The 8,203-nt window shown below is 46.8% G+C and overlaps 1 protein-coding gene across 2 annotated transcripts in view; it reads right to left on the minus strand.

The window, feature by feature from the left end:
• The window catches only part of UBTF (upstream binding transcription factor), a 21,276-nt gene extending 19,872 nt beyond the window's left edge, over positions 1–1,404 (minus strand). The window contains exon 1 of one of the 2 annotated variants that reach the window (XM_069064445.1): positions 1,137–1,404. The gene's annotated coding sequence lies outside the window, so the exon portion shown is untranslated. Of the gene's footprint in view, positions 1–697; positions 912–1,136 lie in introns of those variants that run through there. The other variant, XM_069064444.1, reaches the window with a different exon arrangement.
• Positions 1,405–8,203: the final 6,799 nt, after the last annotated feature.

An 8,203-nucleotide genomic window follows, 5' to 3' on the forward strand; every position in this document is an offset into this window, starting at 1 on the left:
GGGGGGGGGGGGGGGGGGGGGGGGGGCCGAGGGAAAGAGACACGCAGCCGCCCGGATGGCGGCGGAGATCGGGGCCGGGGAGTAGGAGTGAACTGGCGGCGAGAGCGACCTCCCCAGACCCGTAGGAGAACTAGCAGCTTCGGCCAAAGCCGGAGGGCGCAAGGCCTGGGCCCAAGAGAGGGGACACCATGGGTCCCCCAGACCCTGGGAAGGAGCAAAATAATCTCCATAACCTTATATCCATTTTATGCGGTGCTCGGCGAAGAAATTTTGGTTCTCTACCTCCCTCCTGGGGCATAATCCGTGCCCTCTTCCCCCTGCTAGCTACTCCTCATTACCACCACCTTCACCCCCAAATCGGCGCTGCGGGGCCGGGGGACAGGCTGGCCGCAGAGCAGCGGCTATTGCTTCTCCCCTTTCTCGCCGAGCTTCGCTCTCCTTCCCAGAAAAACACGGTTCCAAAATCTTGTTTAAAAAAAAAAAGTCACAGCAAACCTTAATCCCCTCAATTTTTTTAAATTTTTCTACACCCCTGAAACGCCGCGGGAAACGGGTCTGAAGTGGTGCCTCAGAGAAGCAGGCTCAATTCAGCATGGCTTGCTCGGGCCTTCCCCGAGCGCATGGAGATCCGCCTCCCGCAGCTCCTCTCTCGGCTCCCCCATTACCCTGAAATAGCGCGGCGCAGGGTCTTCCTTACCCGGCTTCGTGTGTCTAGCAGTGGGTACGTGGGCCGGGGGGGATCCGGGGAGCGGTGGCTGGGCGAGAGAGCGGGACGTGGAGCCGATCTGTAGCTCCCACTGCAGCCGACGCCAGGGGAGCGAGTCGCCAGACAAAGCCCGCGATGGCGAAGCGGAGGGACGGCTAATGGCGAGCCACACGCGCGGCGCTCCGCCCGCCCCGCTCCGTCCGCCCGCCCCGGCGCAGCGCAGCAGCGCTCCGAGCGCTCGCCCTGTCAGTGCCCCAGCCCCGCCGCCGCCTCCCAGGCCTTCCCCGGCCTCTCCTTTCCCCCTCCTCTTCGGCCGAGCTCCCCCAATCTCCCCCCACCGACCCCTCCCCTCCCGCTGGGGGGCTGGAAAAAGGAAAAAAAAAACACTTTCCCCCCTCTTTTTGGCTTTTCCTTTCCTTCTCGCACTCACCTGCGGAGCCGCCGGGAGGGCTGGGGGTGGGGGGCGAGTGGGGCTGGTGCCGGGGAACGCTGGTTGAAAGCTAGCCAAGCTCTGCAGCGCCCGACCCGGGCGTGGACTCCGCCGCCAGTCCCCGCAGAGAAATCGTCCTCCTACCCCCGCCTCCATCGCTCTGCTTTTTTCTTCCAATCAGCCGGGCGCTTGGCGGCTCCTCCATCCTCCAGCCAAGCTCCACAGCCCTACAGCGGACTCCACTCCTCCATCTGCTCTCTCCGGCTCCTCTCTTCCCTACCTTGGGCTGGAGAAGAGGGGAGGGGGGTGGGGGGGGGAGAGAGCCGGAGGTGGATTTATTAGGGAACCTGCTTCTCTTTTCCCCTCACACTACCCCTCCCTCCGTTCTCTTCTCTTCTGTTTTCCCCCTGGCTGCTCTCCCTCTTGCTTCTTTTCAACTCTCCCTTCTCCGGACTGGGGTGTTGTGTGTGTGTCTCTCTGTGTGTCTGTGTGCGCGGTTTTTTTTTTTTTTATTGCTCTTTGCTTTTGCAACACTGAAGCCAAAAGAAGAGGAGGAGAAGGGGGGGGGTATGATATGTCAAAATTCTCTTATTTCTATAAAAACGAAAAGCCCCCCACCCCTTTCCATCTCTGTTCCTTTAGGTCCGCCTGGTTTTTATGCCCCTCCGTGGAATTAGTAATACGCGTGATTTTCTCCAAAAGTTCTCCCCTAGGGTGGGCGATGATGCTGAAGAGGAGGCTTGGCACCAACCGGAGAGAAGACTCCCCCTACCTCCCATCCCTAGGCAGGAAAAAAAAAAACCCAAAAACCAAAGTGGAGAGCGAAGGGAGAGCTAGGAGTGAGGCGGCGCTTCTGGAAAAGGGCTTGGGAGAGGGTGGAGACGCATAGTTGGATCTGCCTTCTCTCCTCTCTTTCCCTTTCGGTCTGTCTCCTTTTCGCCCCAGCGAGATCTCCCTTTAATTTTTTTTTTCTCCCCTTTAATCTAATTTCTTCCAACTCCACCTTTGTTGTTATGGGCGTCACGGTCCGGTTAGCCAATCCCCACCACGGGATCAGCTAGCTTGCTTGTCAAAAAGGCCTGGGTCATCCCGGAGAAAGAGGGCGACTGGAGCAGTCCCCCCCCCCCCCCCCCCCGGCGGCGAGAGGCGCGAGAGGGACCCAGGCAGCCCCAGCCCTCGGCCTGCACTGTTCGGGATACCTCTCTGCTCCTAAGCGGCCTCCTTCCTGTTAGGCCTGCGTCAGGGGCGGGGAGGGAAGGAGGAAGCATTTCATAGCTTTAACTGCCCCTCCGGGCCTTGGCGTTTATGGAAGGAGAGAGTTGGGAAGGGGGTGGGGGGCGCCTCGGCCCTCCCTCCTCCCCCACGGAGGTTTAAGGTATTTGGTGATTTCTGTCCCCTCCGCGGAGGAAGTGGCTCTTCAAGGCCTGGGAACGCGAGGGGCAGTCTAGGAGGCGAAGCCGAGCCACCCTACGAGGCTTGTACTATTGTCTGGGGGGAGGGGGGGCATGCCTTGCCCCCCGCCCCAGCTTCGCCATCTTCCCGGGTAGAGGGCTGCGAGGCTCCCCCAGTATCCTCATGCACACTCTAGCGCGGATACAATTGCTTTTCTCACCCACAAGGCATGTGTTTTGGGGGATGGCGTGATGCTTGTGTATTACCTTCTGTTTCCAGGGAAAATTCGAAACACTTTCCCAGCATAACCTCATCACACATCTGCCTACTTACATAATTGGGGGCAGGGGGGGGGGGAAGCCCTGGCCAAAATTTGTGTTTCTGAAAGCTGCATTCTTTTTTCTTGTAGGGATTATTTCATTTAGGATATCCTTATTCTCTATGCTTGGAACACAGCAGAATCAATGTTTGTTGATTGTTGATAGTGTGACAATGGTGGATAGATGTTCTCTGTGCTCATAATGAGTATGTTATAGGCATGTTATTTCCACCTGAAAGGGCTCTTGAAGGTGACTATGCAATCGGCCTCCCTTCCTTCTTTCCACTGAGGCCCAGGAAGATTTCCCTCTCGAACTAGACCTGGAATTCGGTATCCTGGCTACTAGCCTGCACTTACATGAGGCTATTATGTAAAGTACTTTGGAATGAAGAAGAGCTATCCCGACCTAGAGGAATGGCAATTATTGATTTTTTTTTTATTCCTTGATTGACAAAAGTCACAGATGGCTCCCTTCCCGTTTGGAAGCAGGCGGTTTGGTTTATGTCCAATGCCTTTCTCTTGAGGTTAGGAAGTGAATAGCAGGGACCCTGACTGAACCTTCCTCCCCTAGCAATCCTAACCTTCCAGACTACCCCCTTCCCAACCCCCAGGATCACCGACTTGAAAAACATGATGCAAAATAATAGTAAAAAAACAGCTAATCGACAGATTAACTTCATTCAAAAGCTCTGAGATTTAGACTTGGAAGGAACCTTAGATGCTGTCAAACCCAACTCCCTCATGTTACAAATGAGGAAAATGAGAGAGACCAGAGAAGTCAAAGGACTTGCCCAGGGTTCGGGCATTAATTGCATTTCTGAAACCGAATTTGAACTCAGGCTTTCCTGACTCAGTTCAGCTACGTCACTTAGCTGCACTACAGTCTAGACAGGGTAGACTCATGAACTCTGGAAATTTTGCAATTGAACAGTTAAAGACTGATTAAAGTTTTACTATGTGGAATAACAGAATCAAAGCCTGCTTTTCTTTTTTAAATGGCACAACCATCTTCCCTCATGGAACCTATATTCTGATAGAGGTGATAGATATAATATGAACACATGTTGTATAATACAAGGTAGGAGTTAAAACATGACAATTTTTTCTTCCCCTTTGAAATGATTTCTTCTGTTTCCATTTTTGTTGTTGTGGTAATGGTGGTCCAGCCAGACAATCCCTGCTTCAGGATCAGCTTGTTTGTGGAGGCAACAGAAATGGAGGCAAAATGCATTGTAGGAAATATTCTAGCAAAATCTGTGGATTTTTAAAAATTATTTTTGTTTTCATTATCCTGAACTTAAATATCAAAAAGTGAGTTTCCATGTACATAACAGAACACAAAAGATGCTTGCATATGAAACCATGAATCTCCATTTCATATTGTTTTTAAAAGTATATAATAAATTCCACATTAATTTCAAAACTGGCTTGTCCATGCTTTCTTATGAACTTCCTTCTGCAAACTTAAAAAAAAGTGTCAATATCTCTTTTAAAAAAAAATCACTTTTGCTAAACTTTCTTGCCCCTATAGGGTTCCATCCCCAACCCCAATTAAAAAGTGAAAGAGAAAAAAACTTAATGAATAAAGCATAGTCAAGCAAAATGGATCCACATAGTGGCGATATCCAAAAACATATGCCTCTGCTCCTTTAGTCCATTATCTCTGTTAGGACGAGGGTAACATGCTTTCTCATTGGCCCTCTAAGGGATATGGTTGGTCATTGCTTTAATCAGAGAGCCTGTCTTTCAAAGGTGTTTTTCTTTATAATATTATTGCCCTTGTACAAATCATTCTCTTGGTTCTGCATTAGTCCCTTCCATCCAGATTTCTCTGAAATCATCTTTTTTGTCATTTTTTTACAGAGTAATAATAGTTCAGGCCTTCCCCAATTGCTAGGCACACCCTTAGATTCCTAGTAGTTCTTCCCTCCCCCCACCAAATCCCCTATTCTCTTAGGATCAGGAAATTTGTTTTGTTTGTAACCGTTCCCTCCTTGCTCTTATCCTTCCTCTTAACCTCAAATTATACGACACCCTCCTCCACCCTTGTTTCCCTATTGAGTTTAATGTATTTCTACCAAAAAAAAAACTTGTGTGTTTGTTCAACACTCCTTTGTTTCAAATAGGTAAAGTATAGCTGATGCCCACTTCTCTTACCCTGCACTCCATGTTTGTGTGTTCTTTAAATGTATAACAATTATAAGAAATATCAAATTCCACCCCTTTCTACACTAGTATAGTCCTTTTATTCTACTCTTTTCCTTCTTAAAACTTTTAGAACAGAACCAATCTACCCTCAAGTCCTGTTTTTCTAAATTTAACTCAAGGTTCTGAAGGCATATTAGTCCCTTCTTTTGAACCTTTAGTACTGTATTATTATACAACTCCTTACATTTGCTGAACTAAATTTAGTTTTCTAGGTTTTTCTGGACTCTGTTAATGATATTTTAAAATTCATACTTGGCTCTGGTCTTATCAGAAATGCTTGAAACATGAGGGAAAAAGTCCTCTCTCCATCCCGCCCCCCTCCCCGTAGGATTATACTTAGCTTTGCAGGGTAAATTATTCTTGGTTATAAGTCCTTTTTTTTTTTTTTTGCATTTCAGAATATTGTGTTCTAAGATCTTCCAAATATTACAGAAGCTACCAGGTCTTACATGATGCCATTTGTGGTTCTTTGGTATTTAAACTGTTGCATTTTGGATGCTTGCAATATTTTTGATTTTTTTCCAGGAGGTGGTTGGTGGTTTTTTGTGTGTGTGTTCACTTTGCACTTCTTTCAATAAATCTGGACAGTTTTGATTTATGGTTTCTTGAAATATAGTGTCTGGGTTATGAAAAAAAAATAATGGTTTTCAGGGAGTTCTATGACATAAAATTTTTCTCTCTTTGACTTGTTTTCCAGGTCTGTTGTTTTTATATCAGCTTACATTTTCCTCAGTTTTTCAATGTTTTGATTTTGTTCTAATATTTCTTATTGTCTTTTGGAGACATTGACTTCTTTTGGTCCATTCTAGTTTTCAGGAAGTAAGTTTGCTGCTTTCTCTCTTAATCTATTAATTCGCCTTCCAATTCTTTCCTCCATCAATTTAATTTTATTTTTTATTTCTTTTAGATATTCATGGTGTCCTTGTGGAAAATCCATTTTTTTTTCTTTGAGTTTCTGCTTGCAGTTGTTATGGAGTTGCTTTCGTAGGCTAGATTTGTAGGTCTCTGGATCTACCATAATTTTTTATACTAATTGCTGTCTCCTTTTGCTAATTTCTTCAACTTTAGTTCTTAAACTTGGACTTTCTGCCAAGGCCTGGGCTCTGCATCTTGCTTTCCTTTTTTGGGGTAAAGTGGTTAGCCCTAGCTTGTCCTTCTCCTGGATTAGTTGGGCTCCTGTGCCAATCTCTAACTCCTAGGGCTAGAACCTTCTGATCTTGGAAGTGCAGAGTGATGGATTTCCAGAGTTTCCTTAGTTATCTCAGGACTAAGTGCTAGGGAGTTAAGAGCCCCGGGGCACCTGGGTTGAGCACTATAGCACCACACTGATCACTGTTGCTTCCCAGGTCTTCCAAGGCCTTTCCCTTCCTCCCTTCCTCCCTTCCTTCCTTCCCTGACTTCCCTGACTTCCCTCCCTCCCTCCCTCTCTCCCCTACCTCAGTCTGTCTTTATCTCTTCTGTCTCTGTCTCTCATTCCTGCCTTATAATCCGCCCTGGTACTTTCTTATGGGATCCCCTAAACACAGTACCCTGAAGGCTATAAACATCTTGGGCCTGTTTGTGGTCAAGCTAAAAAGATTACCAACTTCTTTGCCTGAGCTAGCATTTATTTTGCTGGCAACCCCTTTCCTATTATCTTTGTTCTGATTGACTTTCTGAGCATTGAAGGTGGAAGAAATAATTTACTGTAGCCTCTCCTTGTATTATTTGATTGTTATTCTGTCTGGTACAGGTTTCAGACTTTCGCTGGAGTAGGTATATGGGAATTAGGCTGTCTGCCTCTTTTCAAGCGACTACCTTGGCTCTAAGGACTCTGGGCAAATTGGGAGGAACACTTTTAGCTTGAGAACCCAAGTGTCCTCTGCCTGATTTGGAGACCACCAGTCATATGGTCTGGAGAATCACTTCCCCTTAGACAGGGCTAACAACCACAAGTTGCAAACTTGACTGAAGTTCAAGTTTTAGAGTGTTCCTTTTGGCCCTCTTTCCTTTCCCTTCTAGGATTAGGACTTCACCTCATCAGCTTCCTACCAAAGTCCTCTCTGGTACTTGAAATAGGTGGGCAGCTCAGTGACTTTCTGACCTCCTTCCTGTCCTCTCCTCAAACTAGATATCAACTGGTTCCTTTTCTTTTACTTTTTTTTTGTCTTTTAGGAGGGGGGAAGGCAGGGCAATTGGGGTTAAGTGACTAGCCCAAAGTCACACAGCTAGTAAATGTTAAATTGTAAATTAAAATTGTTCTATAATTTTCTTTCTTGGGGCTCTTCCTGTTTGTAATGTAATGCCAAGGAAAGGCAACTTCCCAAGGTTCAAAATACCAGCATAGGTGCTCTCCATTTTATTCAGTGACCAACCAAGAACAGAGAAGATCAAAACATGACATCATTCCAAATACAGCATTTACTAAATGTGATTAAATAATCTCCAAGGACTACCCCACCGAGGACCTTCCAATCATTCAATCAATTACAAAGTCCCTGTTCTAAATACTTCTCCACCCCTAGGCTATACCTCCATTTAGTCCACCACAAAGCCCCTCTTCTCAAATGGAGATTAGTTTCCAAACATAAGTAAAGTACATTCACTTGTTTAACCATAGAACACAAAAAGGTCAAAAGTTCCCCACCCCTGGATCACAATTGAATCTACCCCAGAGTTACATCAAGTTTAAGCACAGCACTTAATACCCAAATGGAGGTCTTTTCTTCATCTTGACAGGAGGCAAGTTCTCAGCAATCTTAGTTCCTGGGGAGACAAGGCTTAGCAAGGCCACAAGATACATTGCCAGTCCCTCCATTAATTCATCCTCTGTCTGTAGAACAGTCCTAGAACCCCTGAAAACATTAGCAAAACCCTCTCCCAGGATTTCTGTAAACATACAACAAGAAAATCCTTCTTCAGGGCTTCTGAACCAACAGAAAGGTTCCCAGACCCCTGCAACAACAGCACTGTCCTTCACCAGTGGACAGTATTCACTCTGTCTGCAGGACAGTCTCCAGACCCCTGCAACAACAGCACTGTCCTTCACTGGTGGACAGTATTCACTCTCTGTCTGCAGGACAGTCTCAGGACTTCTTAGCCAACAGCCAGGTTCCAGGACTTCTTCAACAAAAGGACTGTCTTTCACCAGTGGACAAATCTGGCAAAA

Source organism: Petaurus breviceps, unplaced genomic scaffold (assembly GCF_028583685.1).
Source record: "Petaurus breviceps papuanus isolate PSGF00001 unplaced genomic scaffold, PetGlider_PUasm1.0 90630, whole genome shotgun sequence".
Classification (NCBI taxonomy): Eukaryota; Metazoa; Chordata; class Mammalia; order Diprotodontia; family Petauridae; genus Petaurus; species Petaurus breviceps.